This window comes from Eulemur rufifrons, chromosome 20, assembly GCF_041146395.1.
Source record: "Eulemur rufifrons isolate Redbay chromosome 20, OSU_ERuf_1, whole genome shotgun sequence".
NCBI lineage: Eukaryota > Metazoa > Chordata > Mammalia > Primates > Lemuridae > Eulemur > Eulemur rufifrons.
The window spans coordinates 37172471-37189476 of NC_091002.1; the positions used below are offsets into that span (position 1 = coordinate 37172471).

General features: G+C 39.9%; 1 protein-coding gene across 4 annotated transcripts in view; it reads left to right on the plus strand.

Moving 5' to 3' along the window:
- MACROD2 (mono-ADP ribosylhydrolase 2) overlaps positions 1 to 17006 on the plus strand; it is a 1707340-nt gene that overhangs the window by 1238303 nt on the left and 452031 nt on the right. The gene's annotated exons all lie outside the window — the stretch shown is intronic.

Genomic DNA, 17006 nt, shown 5'->3' on the forward strand with positions numbered 1-17006 from the left:
CACATAAGGGCTATAAAAATGTTTCTTTCAATGTATGATGGACATGAATTTAGCTTTCTTCTTGGGTAGGAGATGGATTATTTAGAAATGGTTGGGTATAGGGGCCAGCTGTCAGGCTTTCTAATGAGAGATAGTGCTTGGTGGCTTTGTGTGTTTAAGGAAACAGTAATGTCATTTTCTAATTATTATAATTTCAACAACTCTTAACCAGATAAGAACATTGTTAATCTCAAGTAGAAGTAAAGGCCACATGGCCAAACATATTCATTTTGGTGTTAGTTCTTTCTTTTTCTCTTACTTTGAAATGTATAAATATGACAACTTCAATTTAGAGGATAACTTAAATTACCTCAAAGAAGCAGAACAAAAATATCTAAAACAGCCAGCTTACAAAACATGTCTTTGACACTTGTTATTTTATTTTCACAAAAACGTTATGAAACCTAACATCTAGGGATAGGTATTATTATCCTCATCCTCATCCAAAGGTTACATGGCATACTCAAGATTGGAAAGTCAGAAAGCTAAGAGTCTGACCTAATTCTCATGACTCTAACAGACATTCCTCATTGGAATGCCACCGAGGCCAGGGGAAGAAGCTCAGTTCCGTTAAAAGCCAGTTATCTTCAGTATATCTCTTGGTTACAGTAAATGCTCCACACGTGGGCCATCTGCTTTGCAAAAGTGTAGCAGGTTGCACGAGTGAAAGTTGGTAACCGAGCAAGTGCATCAGTGCATATCCATCATTTCCACCAGAATAATGATCCGAGGATATGCCCCACTGGAGGAAGTGTCCATGTGTGTCACCTTGGCATGTGATGGAAGTGTGCATAAATGCATATCATTGAAGAGGTGGTGATGAAGAATAAACATGTTGGTCACTTTTGCAGGTTATTGACAAATTCTGCTGATTGATCCTCTCTTGTTAAACTATTCAGAAAGTTACTTTCCTTAGAAGTTTCTCAGCCTAATATTTTCTACTTAATTCACTTGCCTACCCTGTCTTTGTGTTCATTCTTTTGCTTTCATATCCTTTTTTTTTTTTTTCTGGACTGTTTTTTGGGTCCATTGTAGGATATATAGATAATTTGGATAGAGAAATACAACTCAGTTATTTCTGTTGCAACTTTAAACTATATCCTATGCTGATTCTCTTTTAAAAGACTCCTTATTTCAATATGCTAATTTAAACAACTTAATCTGAACACATCAGGATTTACTTAATACATGAGTTATAAGTGGTAGATCCTAAATAATTAGTATTTTGACTTATTTTTTGCTCTGTTCTAACAAACAAACTAGGTTAAGAACTTACAAAAAGCATTGCTTCTATAATAATTCAATTGTCTTTGTTGTAGTACTGTTTTGACACCTTGATTGTTTAAGCTGTTTATTCATGAATTCACTCATTTGATAAATATTTATTGAATCTCACTAAGCACCACTTTTTTTATTCCAGGGACAGAGAACTGAAAAACAAAATTCTTGCCTTATGTTATTGATAGCCTAGAAAAAAAAATTATGTTTGCTTAACATAAATTAAGCAGATAGAAAAATAAGAGTTCAAAGAGTGCTTTACAAAATAAAACAAGGCAATTGGATGATGACTGGGGGATGTGGTTTTAGATAACGTAGAGACTGCGCTGAGGATGTGATCTTGGAACAAAGATTGGTACAATAGGAGAGTGAGCCAAGCCACACAGAGATCTCCAGTAGGATGTTCTACACAGAGGAAACCACAAGAGGAAAACCCTGAGGGGGAGAAGGAGCTTATTGTTTGCTAGCAATGGTAAGAGAACCAGTGTGGATGGAACAGAGAGATAAAAGAAAGGCAGGAAACGAATTTGGAAAAGTAGACAGAGGTCAGACTATACGGTTTTGTGGTTTAAAGAGAGACGTTGAATTTTATTCTAAAGAGTAGTTGTTGAAAACTTTTGGGCAGGGGAGTAACATGTTATAATCCACTTATAACAAAACAAGCCTAGCTGCTCTTTGGAAAATGGCCTTTAGAGATATTAGAGTAGGAAAGGGAAGACTGATTAAGAGGCTCTTGCAGCAAATTCAGGCAAAAGTGGAGTATGTGTTGGAATACTGTAATGGTAGAAAAGGAGGTAGCAAGTATCAAGTCTGATATATGCTTCCATAATACAGCCAACAGGACTTGGGGGTTGTTTTCAGTTAGGATAGGCCAGCTCATGCTGTAGTTACAAACAATCCTTAAATCTCAGCATCTTAAAACATCAAAGGTTGTTTATTTCTCACTCAGATTATTTGTATTTATCTTCAGTCTGTAGAGGGCTCTGGCTTAGTCAGGAACCCAGGCTGACAATACTCTACTATGTGAAATATCTATCACATGACAGGAATAGACAGACAACCAATTCCTTTGTAGAAATGATTATAAAAGCAATGATGCATGTATTTTTCCCTAATATTTAATTGTCCAGAGAAAGGCACCCAGAGACTGAGTTCCAGGGGGCAGTCATTTTGTATATTTAGAATAGAGTGAACTGAATAATGGAAAAAAAGTAGTAATGTCTACTATAGAGGTAAATCAGATGTGGTACATAACCAAAACAGAAGAATCAAGAATGACAACTAAATTTTTGGCCTAAGCACCCAGGTAAATTTTGGTGCATTTACTGAGATGAAGAAAATTGATATAGGAGCATGTTTATATGAAAAATATAAAGAAAACAAGAATTATGTTGTAAAAAGTTAATGAGATAATTTTAGATATCCAGTGAAGATTTCAAATAGATAGTTGGCTATTTGAGCCTAAAGCTCAAGAAAGACATGAGAAAGAAAGACCTGGAGAAATTGATTAGATTAATTTTAACATGAGTTTGGTTTTAGTTTGAGATTGCTTGCAAGAAATAGAAATACAGTCAAACCAGGTTAGATAAGGGAGAATGCTATATAAATTAACTATAATTTTAAAGAAGGGTTGAAATCAAAGAGCTAGAACTAGAGCAGGGTTTTATGAATGACTAGAATCCCAAACTGTAAATGCAATAAGAGGTAAGGTATCTCATTTACATTTTTTTCTCCCTTCCCACCTCTCTCTATCTATAACTCTATTTCTATCTCTCTCATATCTTTGATTGTCTTATATATTCATTCACTTACTTACACGTGGCCCCATCATGACTATGTCTGTCCATTCATGGGTCAATCAGCACTGCTTGCGGCAAGGCCCAGATTGAGCATGGTGGGTAAGGTTGCATCTTCTGGGACTCTTAGCTGGTCAGGTCCCCTAAAATTTTCCTTTAGAGAATGGGGAATCCATGTAATGTGATTCTCCCATCAGTGGCCATACTTCCCTTAGTGTACATTTGCTTGATTTTGGCTGTCATATACCATAAATTGTTGTCATATAATTAATGACCTTTCACATTTCACCATTTACTTACCCTCTCATTTCTAAACCATCAGGAATGGACACTTTTTTTTTTTTTCCCAATAGTTGATTTGCTTATGTTCAATTTCACAAATCACTGCCAGCTGGTGTGGCTGGACACTTCCGTGCCCAGAGAGTGCTGATGGGAGTTCTTGGGCCTGATGGACAAGAATGGAGAAAACACGTTCTGTTATCCTCCATTCACTTGTTTAATTTACCCAAAGTCTGAACTGTGAGGGGACAGTTACCAGCACATGTTTAAGAGAACTCGGGAACTTGGAGCGGGAGGGAACCCAGCTTAACAAATAGTACAGTTGGCTCCAACAGAGGCAGCTTTAGTGAAAGAGAGAAAGTATCACTTTAACAAAAAAGGAAGGGGAATTCTCAAGAGGATATAATTGAGGCACAAATGGCTTGCCAGAACTAAAAAATATAACGACTCCTGAATTTAAAAATTTCAAAAAAACAGAAGAAGAAGATTCACTACCCAGAACTGAATTATTACTGTAAGAAGACCAAATAAAAGAATTACAACACAGAAGAAAAATACAAAAAAAATAGTGAATCCTGACTGAGGAGATAAGGTGGCACATGAAGCTAAGGGGTCAGACATGAAGTAGGCGAAGGATGAAGATCACCCACTGGCATTTTCAGCTAAACTAAGTGTTAAGAACTTCTAGAGTTGAGACAACCAGAAGAAAAGAATATCAGAGTTGGCTATAAAAACGTGATAGCAGGTAGCATGATAGCCTTGCCATAAGTGCCCCCTTGCTCTCAAGTAGTCACTTTATGACAGATGGGTAAGCAAAAGAAGGGGCTGTTATGGAAACAAGCAAGGGAAATGTAGCCTCGACTCCTAACTGGGGGTGCTGTTCTGCTTTAGCCTGTGCAATTTCATGCGGTCCTCACTGTTCATGCAGTCCCAAAATAGAATTCCTTGTGAAGTAGTGATTTCTCCACTCCACAGCTCTGAGACACCCCATTCATATCTGGAAGCTGGCCTGAGAAATGTTTTGACAGTGCCTGTTCTATTGTTCTACCCCAGGGACCCATATGGTTTGGCTATTGGTCTCTGGGACAATGTACGTATTTGTAATTTTTTTCCACAGAAAGCAAAACAGGATGTCTTTCACCCTTCAAGGCTTCAAATGGCGAGATACTGTGTGATATTTCTGAGCCATGGCAGTCCTATAAATATTCCAAATACCCAAAGGGGACAAGCATCCTATGGCACACGGCACATATGTTAAGTTTCCCAGGAAGTCCTCTTAGAGGATAAGGCATCTAAGATGAAGGTTCTGAACTGGAAGATCCGTGGACTTCCAGGGAATTTTAAACATGGAAAACAAAGTACTAATCAGGGCTCAGTGGTACCATGAAGGAAGCCTGGACCCGTATTCCTCCCCACACCAATTAGAAAGCAGTGGATAGATGGACAGAAGCCCAGCATTCTAGGAGACTGTAATTAAAGCTATGGCCACATGTAGCCATCCAGGGAGGAAACCATGTTCACCTGAGGACAAGCTCTGGCTTCATCTCTGCTGACTGTTGGAGATAAAATCTTTCTCACTCATCTACTCCATGGGAATATCCTAATCTCTTCCCTCAAAGCGACACTATTCTCCTCCCTGAATGGAGCCCATTGTTCTGGGGTGGGAATGATTCAATGGGGGGAGCCTTTGGTTCATCTTTGAAGGCCCTTGGTGGGCACCTGTCTAGACTTGGAAGTCATTGGTAGGGAAGAGCCCCAGCTCTGCATTTTCAAAACCAAAATCGGTTTTCTTTTATGTAGGAGGAAGGTGGAAGTTTTCTTCTCTTGCAGGGTTTGGGTCTTTGCCTGACATAGTTTCTTTTTAACTACGCTTTTAGCACAGATTGTTGTTCAGAATGTTAAATATCATCTACTCGTCATTTAAATTGTTTACTCTGTGCCTTCCAAGGGAAACACGACACCTGCGGTATTGCTGTTTGTCACTTTAAGTAGAGAGCCTACAGATGTGGCCGGGAATCCCGAGATGCTCCTTACACGTGGTAGCATTTCTCTGAGACACATATCCAGCTCTGCAATTTGTTGCTAGACAAGGTCCCTGGATCTTGCCCGGTGTGGCTAGACCTCAAGGTCAACTGCTGATAGCTAGAGACAAAATTGGTTTTGAGGTTATCATTGATGTCCTTTGGAAGTAAAGACATTGGTTTCTACTACGCAGAAGCTGTTAGCCTTGTTATTCTCCCCTGCCTCTCAGCATTCAGACACATAATCCGCAAACTATTGAAAACGCTGAACAAATTCCTCTACCCCAGAAAATAGAATTGGGAAGCCACTATAGAAATGCATGTCCAGCCTCCTGAATGGCCAGTAGGCTGCTCTTGTGCTAATTTGACAAGGTCAAGGACACGGCCACTTGTTTCCTCATTACTGATCACAAAGGAACTGTTGCACTTTAGCTTCTGGTGCCAAGACTATTTTTTTCCCCTTCTTGGCAGAGGTCTTTGAACATATGCAATGTTAAAAATTGTTTGTCACTTTTATTTCAGCATCACATTATGGATCACCAAAAAAACTCCAGTGTGGGGTCTGCCTTATGTCTCTGACATGAAATGTCTTAGGATCTTTGTGGTTCTTAAAAGGAGGGGTTAAACGAAACATGAAATGATGCTTACATTTATGATGGGAAAATTATATCCTTCACACCAACCTCCAATTCCTATGGATGATTATTTACAGAAACTCAAAAAGCATAATGCACTGTCCCCCGGCTCCACACAATTCGGGGGGATGGGGTGGGGTTAGCATTCAGAGACCTGGAGGGAGCAAATGGAGTGATCTTCCTCTCCCCTAGGAAGGTCTTTGTACGTCCACAAATGTCATTTGAATATCATTGCTGGCCTTAGTTTTGGGTGTAATCTAATGTAAAACTGTGTTTGAAATAAATTCCTTCTTTGAAATATTCACATCCTATGCAGGAATGTGGTTATGGTAATAATAATCCTCATCCTAATATGCTGCTGTAAAAATGTATCCTTTGACTAACCCAAGCTTGATGTAAGGCATGATGCTCATAGGCTGTGACATAATTGAGGAAAATTATTCCCAGACTGTGCAGATATGCCACGTTGCTTTCACTCGTCAAGAACCCTGTTATAAACTTTTTGTTTTCTTTCCATCTCTACTCATCTTCCTTCCTTTTTCCCCTCCCTCCCTTTCTGTCTGTCTCTCTCTCTCTCTCTCTCTTTCTCCCTTTCTTTTCTGTTCTGTTTCCTTCCTCCCCCCAATCCCTCCCCACTCTCAGGCTGTCTTTGTAGAGATTTGTGATAAGCAGTTACATTGTTCCCATTGTTAGAATAAAAGCCAAACTACAAGGGCGCTTCTTCCCTTCTTGAGGCGGTGGAGGTGGGGTTGCAGTGCTTGGTGTCACCATACACTGCCCCACATGAGCACTTGCCAGATGGACAAACCCACGTAGTTTCCCATTCCCACCCTGCTTTAGCACGACAGGCACACGGAGATCTTGAAACTAGAAATTAAAGCCCCTTGATGCTGCCTCCATGCTCCATAACCCTTTCTGTTCAGTAAGAAGCACAGTACATGGGTTAATATGAATTTTGCCACTTCGGTTAGTGTGCCCATTACCAGTTAGCCAGTGTGCCTAGGATGGGGACAGCACTAATCACACATTTTTAGGCATTAAAATGAGGTCCCCCATTCTTACTCTGCATGGAGAGCTCCTCAAAGTCCAATGATTGTTTCTTCCTCCCTATAGGGGATATCTAGCCATTCAAGGCTCCTGAGTGCTCTGTCAACACCAGCCTGCAGTCCCCTGCAGATTAGGGTGGCTTGTTGGCGTCTACACTTACACATAATCAACACACTTCCTCCTCCGCCAGCCCTCTTAAACCCAGCACCATGCCCGTTACGCCCCCACTACTTCTAGATAAACAGAGTGCAGAGGAGGGCACTGCAGAGGGAACGTGGAAAAATACTCTGTTGGTGGTGGGAGAGTGGTGATTATGTTTAAATAGGTGTGGGAGGAACTTCATACATAGTGCCACTAGGGCTGGGGCTTCTAGAAGGCATTCTAGGAAATGTGGAATAGACACATGAAAGAGCTAAATGAAGAGGGAAGGGAAAACAGTGTTTATCTGACGTGTCCTGTGGCCTCTGCTTGGTCCTAAAAACACACACTGTTACATTTTTACAAGACTCTCTTCAAGGTAGACATTTTTTCATCTTTAATTTTATAGCTGTGGCAGTTAAAGTTCAAGGAAAAGAAAATTCTTAAAGTCAACTAGTTGGACATTTTCATGTTCTACTCTTAACCCTGCTTCTGTGGCCAGTCTAGGGTTAGACATTTTACCCAGACTTAGCCATACGTAGGCACAGAACCCAAAATAGGTTGACTAGGGTATTTCCATGGGATTTCTTTGCCACTTGGAGTTGGGAAGAAAAAGGCAGTGAAGCTGAGAGATACGGAACACAGGGGCTGTCAGCCACCATGTTCCCTGCCATTGAGTGTGGGGGTCTTCTTTAAGAAGATAATTTGCTGAAGATGTCACAGATTGTTGGGCACTTGATGGAGTCATAGAGCCAATTCTGTTAGCTTGAGTGAAGAACCAAAATTAAGGCAAAATGCAGTATATTTCAGCAAAACGGAATGGCCAGCTATTTTTAGTTTTAACAACTCAAGCTCATAATTCTCAAGTAGAGAAAAGAGAAGGTTGAAAATCATTTAGAGGATTTTTTTTTTTTCAAAACTACATATTTTAAATAGTTTATTCTACCCCTTTCAGAGAACCCCTGCTATGTTGAGCATCTTTCACGTGTATTGAGCTGGAAAAATATTTAGAGTCACTGTCTTAAATAGTAAAATTTGGGGTTAGAGTGCTTTTAAAGAAATCAGGTTTTCAATACTTAACCTTCATGCCAGAGGAAAATTAGAAGATATTACTTAATTAATTTTCTGATGGCTGCATCTTCCTCCACCTTCACTGCAACCTGGAAGTAGTAAACATGGAAGTGTTAATGGATGCCAGTGCTGAGTAGAGAACAAGAAGCAGCATGAGATGGGTGAAGTAGAGACGCTTCACAATGAAACTTACGGGTGCAGGTCTTAGTGAGGAAGAGGTTTGCTCAGATGATGTGACCAGGATGTTCCTACGGTTGGGATTAGTTATGTGTGAAAGAGAATAGATCCCTTTGCAAAGTATGGCTTAGAAGTTCATAAGACTATGGGACGGCTTCCAAGCCTACAGGACTGTACTTATGAGGACAGAATGTAACAGAAGCTCAACTCCTCTTCCATGCAGCCGAATGGGAATTGTGTCTCCTGAAAGTAAGGTGAGAAGGAGAATGGGGTAAAGTTCACAAAACCACCACATGATACTCTTATTCCAAAGAGGAAGCTTGCTATATACATTAGAACATTGGATTAAATGTTAAAAAACAACAACAACAACAAAAAAAACAACAACAATAAAACAATGGGTTTGGGTCAGATTCTTCTATGCTCTTTTATAGCCCTGGACAATTAACTCATTCTCTCTGGACTCAGTTTCTTCATCTATCAAATATAGAGGGCAAGCCATGTCTTTTCCAGCTCCAGGATTCAGTGGCATTGATGTCTGTCCTCTGGAAAAGGCCCCCTGGTGCATCCACAGCCATGTCTTTGTCCATGTCACTGTAGCACAATCAGACCAGTAGGAAGCTTTGCTCACTTTCATTCTCCAGGCTCCTCAAGTAGCACACCAGAGATAAAGCAGCATTGCCTGTGCTGTCTGTATGCCTTTAAGATGATCACCAACCCTGATATGGGTGTATCTTTAGAGTTGATATTAACAACCTTGACCCATTTAGTGGAGGAGGAGAGGCTGCCATGTTGATTTTCTGTAAATGATCTGGATTATATGGTGGTTTCAAAATAGCCAACTTTTAAAGCTCCTTATGAAATTAAATGTGCTGATTATCCAAATGATGTGACATTTTTATAAATAGAAAATAAACCTCTGAGCATGTGGTTGGATCTGCATCAGACACAGGGATAAAAACAACATCGGGGAGGTCCTACTGAAGGACGTTCTAACTACCATTTTCATGAACTCTAAGCATGTGCTTTCCTTCCTCCTGGGTAGAGAGGAAAAACAATGCTTTGCTTTGTGGTCCCCACCTTAATTGAACAGAACTCATATTCTGCCCTGACTGAAGGGAAAATCACTGGTCTTGCTACTATCATCTAGCTCAACTCAGGGAAGAACAAAAAAGGCCCTTTCCCATTCTAGTGGAATTAAAGATGTGCCTGCTGATGGACAATGTTCTCAGCCAGGATGCTGTTTTAGATGGGTGCTGTGGCCAGAGCTGGAACCATCTCGTGGTTTCTCCAATCACATCTGGGCAAAGAGGTGGCTCCTATGGGGACCAGGCCTCCTCTGATGATGACATTGCTACTCACTAGAGTAAGAAACATGAACAGGTCTGGCAAAGGAATTCTTCTCCCATCTCTTGGCTCAACAGAAACCATACTAGAAGAAACTTCACAAGACTGTGACCTATGGCCATACAACGTTGGGGGATGTGACTTAGGAGCTCAGTGACGGAAGAGCTTGCTAACATGCTCTCCCTTAATCAGATTGTGTTCTCTTCATTTCTATCCATGAACTCTTAAAAGTCTATACCAGAAAGCCCTAACATTTTGGTGAGGAGACTATTCATTTGCACAAAGCAGAGAATAGAAAAATACTGGGCTCTCGACAGTTATCTAAGCCTATGTTGAATCCAAGCTACTAAAATCTGGTCAAAATGAAGTGTTGACATGTGTGATCCCAGGTTTGAGGGTCTTGGGCAAAGAAGTGAAAGCCCCAGGTGGATCCGCAGATAATGAACTTAGACTTGGTTTCAAAGCCAGGTTTGCGGTTGCCTGCCATGTGAGCTACTGGGCATCAGGGCAGGTGATGGCCAGTGGTGAGAGGTGCCATGTGTACATATAGCCTCTGTTGTGTCCGCTCTTTCAAGATAGGTGGAGATAAGGAGGAAGAGAGAAACATTTTAAATGATGTGATTTAAGTTTCACAATGAACTTTGGCACGAGATAAGACATATGAATTCACTTTTTTTTTCTTTTTTTCTTTTCTTTTTTTTTTTTTTTGAGACAGAGTCTCACTCTGTTGCCCAGGCTAGAGTGAGTGCCATGGCGTCAGCCTAGCTCACAGCAACCTCAAACTCCTGGGCTCGAGCGATCCTACTGCCTCAGCCTCCCGAGTAGCTGGGACTACAGGCATGCACCACCATGCCCGGCTAATTTTTTCTATATATATTTTTAGCTGTCCATATAATTTCTTTCTATTTTTTAGTAGAGATGGGGTCTCGCTCTTGCTCAGGCTGGTCTTGAACTCCTGAGCTCAAACGATCCGCCCACCTCGGCCTCCCAGAGTGCTAGGATTACAGGCGTGAGCCACCGCGCCCGGCCATGAATTCACTTTTCTTCCAATTCCAAGTTCTCATGTTCCTTAGCTTCCTTCTACATTAGTGTGATGCTAGTATGTAAAGACATTTTGTTGGTGGTGGTTCTCTGTTGCTGCTCCTAAATATAAGCCAAAAACTTCATCTTTTCCTCAATAGGGACTTAAAAAAACCTTCAGCAATCTCTGCTAAAGCTGGAGGCAAAACTGGGTTTGTTGGACTTGAGAGATGATATGTCAGTTTTCAACACAGGGCCTCCCTAAAGAATTTTAAAGAATAATTTTGCTTATGTGAAATTTTTTACTTTGTGTTGACCTCGGAGCCTGAATATGGCATAAGAATAACTCAGCTGTGTATATTTTGCAACATAAATCTTGCCTGTTTGTAACCAACAGATCTCCCTTGGTCTGGCCTGTCACTTACTGAAGTACACCCCTAATGACCAGGTGTTGCACAGATGATCAGTGAGACACTGGCTTGGGAACAAGCAAATTCTAGGAGATGCTATGACCGCAACCATTCTGGACCTAGTTCTCATCTGTAAAATAAGGTGAAAATCACCTGGGGAGATGATTAAATCAGATACTGGGACATACCCTAAATCAACTGCATTAAAATATCTGGGAGGATAGCATCCTACATTTTTAAACTTTCTCCAGCTAGTGACTGAGGATGACTAGACCAGTTGCTCTCAAGAATCTTTTCTAGCTATGACATTGCTAAAATATAAGCTCCCGTTTGCTCTCTTTGATGTAGGAAAGCTTATGCTAAGTAAGAACTGTGAGAGAACATCCGCCTCTTGACTGCTTTATGGCTGGCCTCCTTACAAGGGATCAGGAGCCTGGATTGAGATTATATTGCCTAAACAGTGCCAGAGGGGCCACCACTGGCTTTCTACTGATGAACACTTGTTTCTTTAGTCCCATAATCCTCTTTGACATGGGTTGACAGATAAATAAGTTTAATGAAGTTTATGCATAACATGTAACCTCAACTCACACTAAATACCATGGGAGTTGCTGGATAGCTTTCTGTAGCACCCTGTACATAGTAGGAGTCCTTTGTTCTGTTTTAGAAACCATTTTAGTATATTCCCAACACCCTATTTACACTAATCATTGTCTCTGCATATGTACTCAGATGCCTCCATGCAAGAGATGCATTTAAAAAGTAAGCAAAAATCAATATATACAACTAAATCATTCTTTGAGTAATTCTTGTAGGCAAATTTTAAAATAAAGCCAACATGTCTATCTCTTAGATCTTGTATATTGGTTCCTGAAAAAATTTTTGAGAATAAAGTGCTCAGTCATGTGAAGCAAATTAATTCTCCCTGGACATGAAGGCACCGTTTAGCATGGCTGCAAAAGATGATTTTCTGGTTGGTACCCCATTGTGTTTCACTAGAGCCTGTTTATACCACCCACCTATAGATCAACCCCTGAACGTGGTAATATGTGTCACCTACAATGCTTCCAGAATCCTCTGCCACTGACACAGTTTAAATTTCTTTATAGAATTAGAAAGTGAACCTCTACATTAAAATTCATTGCTGAGAACACTAACCCTCTGAATATTTTCTGCTCTCCAGAATTTTACTCTGAAAACAATTAGAGCCTGATGGGGGATGTGTTTGACAGTCCAAATTGAGCTACAAATGACCTGGGTGTGCTCTAGCTAAGCACAGGGCAGCTTAGGAATGTATTAAGTTGAGTAATCATCTCATATGTTTTTCCCTTGGGTTCAGTGACATCTACAAAGTTCATTTTTCTGAGAAGTTTTTCTCTCCACAAATTTAAACTCAAGGGAAATAGGATCCATATGTTCCTGATTCATTTGCACTAACTCATCAAACGTTCTTTTCTTTATAAGTTATTAGATGTCTACAGAGGATTTGAACTGTTTCTTATAAGTTCTTTTAAGCCTTTTTGTCCAGAGGCAGGAAATGGCCATTTGCCAGCAGTAAATGAACCCCTCAAATAGTCACGTTCTGTTCAGGATGCAAAGGAAAAAGAAAATGAATTCCCCATTTTCTAAGTACAATCGGCTAATGGCTTTCTTTAGAGGGTGGGGATAAATGTATTCTCTGAAATGGATTATTAGACTTATCAAATGTATAATTAAAGAAATTCCATGAGGTTGTTGCAGGAGGAATGGGTTTTAAATTCTCCCCTGCCCCAATACATAGCATTATTAATACTTTACCTGTGAAACTCTCAAGAGCTGTTGGTTTACTAAGTGGCTTACAGCCTTGAACTAAGTGAAACATAAAACATCTTAGGTGTCCATTGCAGAGGGGGTGTGTGTGTGCATGCGTGAACCTGTGACAGAAAGGTTGGTATATTCAAGCCCGATGCCATACTACTGGTCATACTTCTCCACATTGAATGCAAAAGACCTAATTGTGAGGATCTAAAATAGTGGAGCATCCTGTTCCTCTACAAATAAAGGTGAACTTTTTGGCCTACCAGCAAGGGCCCAGGATAACTGGATTTCAAAAGCAAATCAACATGAGCTTGGTCTTTCACTGGCTAAAAATACAGTCATTTGCCACATAACGACACTTTGGTCAAGGACTAGGAGTATGTATGACAGTGGTCTCATAAGATCATGATACAGCAGAAAAATTTCAGTCTCCTAGTGACATCTTTAATGAGCCTGACCCTGGGTAGGCCTAGGCTAATGTATATGTGTCTTAGTTTTCAATAAAAATCTTTAAAAAGTAAAAAAAAGAAAAAAAAATTAAAAAGTAGAAAAGAGCTTAGAATAAGGATATAAAGAAAGAAAATATTTTTGTACAGCTTGACAATGTGTCTGTTTTAAGCTGTGTTATTACAAGAGTCAAAATGTTTAAAAAAATTAAAAAGTTTATAAAATAAAAAGTTACAGTAAGCTATAGTTTATTTTCTAAAAAAAAATTCATGAGTTTAATGTAGCCTAAGTGTACAGTGTTTATAAAGTCTACAGTAGTGTACATTAATGCCGTAGACCTTCACATGCACTTACCACTCACTCACTGACTCACCCAGGCAGCTTCCAGGCCTGCAAGCTCCATTTATGTCAGTGTCCTGTACAGGTATGCCATTTTTTTTATGTTATATTGTATTTTTACTGTATATTTTCTGTGTTTAGGTATGTTTAGATACATAATAACTTACCATTGTGTTACAATTGCCCGCAGAATTCAGTACAGTAACATATGCTCTGCAGGTTTGTAGCCTAGGAGCAATGGGCTATACCGTATAGCCTAGGTGTGTAGTAGGCTATACCATCTAGGTTTGTGTAAGTACACTCTATGATGTTTACACAACGATGAAATCACCTAAGGATGCCATTTCTCAGAACATATCCTTGTCATTGTCATATTACTACATACAAAAAAAAAAAAATCATAGGTGTTGAGCTATTAAGTGCATCCGTTGTTTAAACACCTCATTACCTTGTTTAATTATCACAAAAATCATATGTGGTAGTCATTATAGTTATTCCCATTTATTGACAAGAAACCTGAGACTTCAAAGATCACATAACAACGACAAAAAAAATGGCAGTTGGGATTTTAACTCAGAATTCCTAGTTCATAACCACAGTCATCATTTTTTTTTCCTTAATGAAAAAAGTAGACTACTGTATCAGAGATCTCTTTTCAAAGTTTACAAATCTCACTACAGTCTAATGTGTATTTCTTCTGACATGATGCCAGTCATACGACGTATGTATTGTTGCTTGTTAATTTCCTTGTGAAACCAAGATGGCAGGTCCATGGTTTGGTCAACTTTTATTTTCTTTGTCTCAGCATAATGCCAGGACCATATTTATTACAAGTTGGATGAAATAATTAAGAAATTGGAAGTTTTATTAGCCAGCCTGTAGCTCTTACAGGCTCCTAAGCCTTCATGTGATTAGGACTAGAGCTGTACAGCCATTTGTTGTGCCAACATGTCTGAGCCATGAATATTTCTGTTAACTCATTAGTCAAATCTGATCAGATGATAAGCCCAGGAAATTGCTAAATCTCCCTAGGAATAGGTATATCCTGATACTGGCTCCAACTTTTCAGTTATCAGCTCTGCCTTTGTTAAGAACACATGCTTCTTGAGATGACAGATTCTTTACTTACTCCTGTTATCTCTGCTCAAATATTGCATCTTTGGTGAACTTTTTCCTCAGACTTGGGAAAATTTCTCTTACAAATACCACTGCCCTTTACTGTGGTTGTGGATTTACCTTTTAGCTTCCCACTGACTCAAGGACTGGGACTGTGCAATTTCACTTGTACTTTGGTTTTTGGGTTTTGTTTTGTTTTGTTTTTAAATCCAAGGTGCCTGCCTGACACATAGAAAGCCTTGACAAAAATTGACTGAATGAGTGTTTTACATTGTTTCTTAAATCATAGACCTGAGCATGCATGAAGCCAGTGCTTCTGTCTCATACAGATTAGGATTCAAGCCTTGAACTCTGTTCTCGCCCTCAACTGAACATAGGGGCTGAAAACAAGCCCTAGTGTACAGAGCTCCAGCCAGTCTCTGAATGTGGCCCAAGATTAGGGTAAATTCTACCCTGCTCCCCCCTTTATCTTGGGTGGATGGTAGTGTGCCAGGGTCAGGCAGCTTTAGGATGTTGTCTAAAATAGGAAACTTATTCTAGGGACAAACTGGAGAAAATCAAGACTTCTGGAAGCTGGCATCCAAGACTGAGCCCTTAACCTGTTGATTTATAGCTGACGTGCATACCGCTTCACCCCTTTGCCTACCTGGCCTTCTCTTTTCCTGCAAAAGTTCATGTAATGTTCAACACCAGACAACCTTTGTCATTGGGTGGCTGCATGATCCTTTTTCTGGTTATTGTACTTTTATATTCTTTGTTTCTTTTTCTTTTAATCTACCCAGCATTATCAATGATGTCAATGTTTCCATTTCCAGTTCTGATGATAAAATTTTTTAAATTTATGTATTTCCACATGTAACCCATTTCCAAAAGGAAAATATGCACTTCAGAAAAATGTTAGCAGCTGAGATTGACCTGTAATTCTTTCAAAAGATGCCCAGTCTTCATTTATTTGTTTAGCAAATACTCACTGAGTAGCTGGCATGTCCAGGGTATTGTACACTGTTTATACAAAGGCAGTTGATGTGTAATTCTTGTCCTAAGAAAGCTTACAATCTGATAGAGGAGGAAACACAAACGGTGATCACAGGATAATGTGGTGAGTGCTAGAACAGAGGATGCCCAGGGCATTGGTGGGTGCTGGGCAGCAGAAAGAGTCAAGGACAACTCTGGGTTCTTCCTGATTTATTAATAAATGGAAGAGCAGACTGCAGCCTGCATGCTCCTCCCTGCCCTTTGAGTCCCCTGGGAATGAAATCCAAATGCCTACTCTAGAGCATATACTCTTGGCCCTCGTTCATAGACTTAAGAGGTCTCAGAGTTCGTGAACTTCAGAGAAAATTTACAGTTATTTTTACTAACCTCTAAAATTTAGTACTTCCTTCCATCATGACTGTAGCCACAAACCACAATGGTATCAGCAGCTTTGTGACTTTGTCATCAGTAGAAATCACAGATATTTCCTATCATGTGACAGTTGCAACAGAGATCTTTAAACACTACTCATGCTCATTGTGACTTCAAATTATAGTAGACCTACTACTAGATCTTATTTTAATGTGTTCATAAAAGTGTACCTCTTACCACAGCATACATATTTCCTTGTAATCATTGGCTCAGTAAAATTATATCCTTTGTAATCTTTTGTATTTCTATTCATTAAGAAACCATAGTCTGAGAAGGATCCCTAGGCTCTGCTCAATGACTACAGGGGTCAGTGTTAGCAAAGAAAAGTCACTCTGGCCCACCATATGCCATGTCTCCCTTGCTTGCTACCCTCCAGCCTCACTGGTTTCCCTACCCGACACCTCCATTCCTCAGGCCATCACATCTGCATCTTCCTCCACTTAGAAGGCTCTTCCTGAAGTTCTCTGCTCAGTGGCTTCTTTATTTAGATCTCATTTCAAATATCACCTCTTCATGAGACCTTTCCCTGAGCCACCAGAAGGGATGAGTAGACATGCCCTCTGTTTACTCTCCATCACCCCCCCATTTGATTTTTGCACCCCATTCATCACTACTTGAAACGTGTATATTTATTGGTTTATT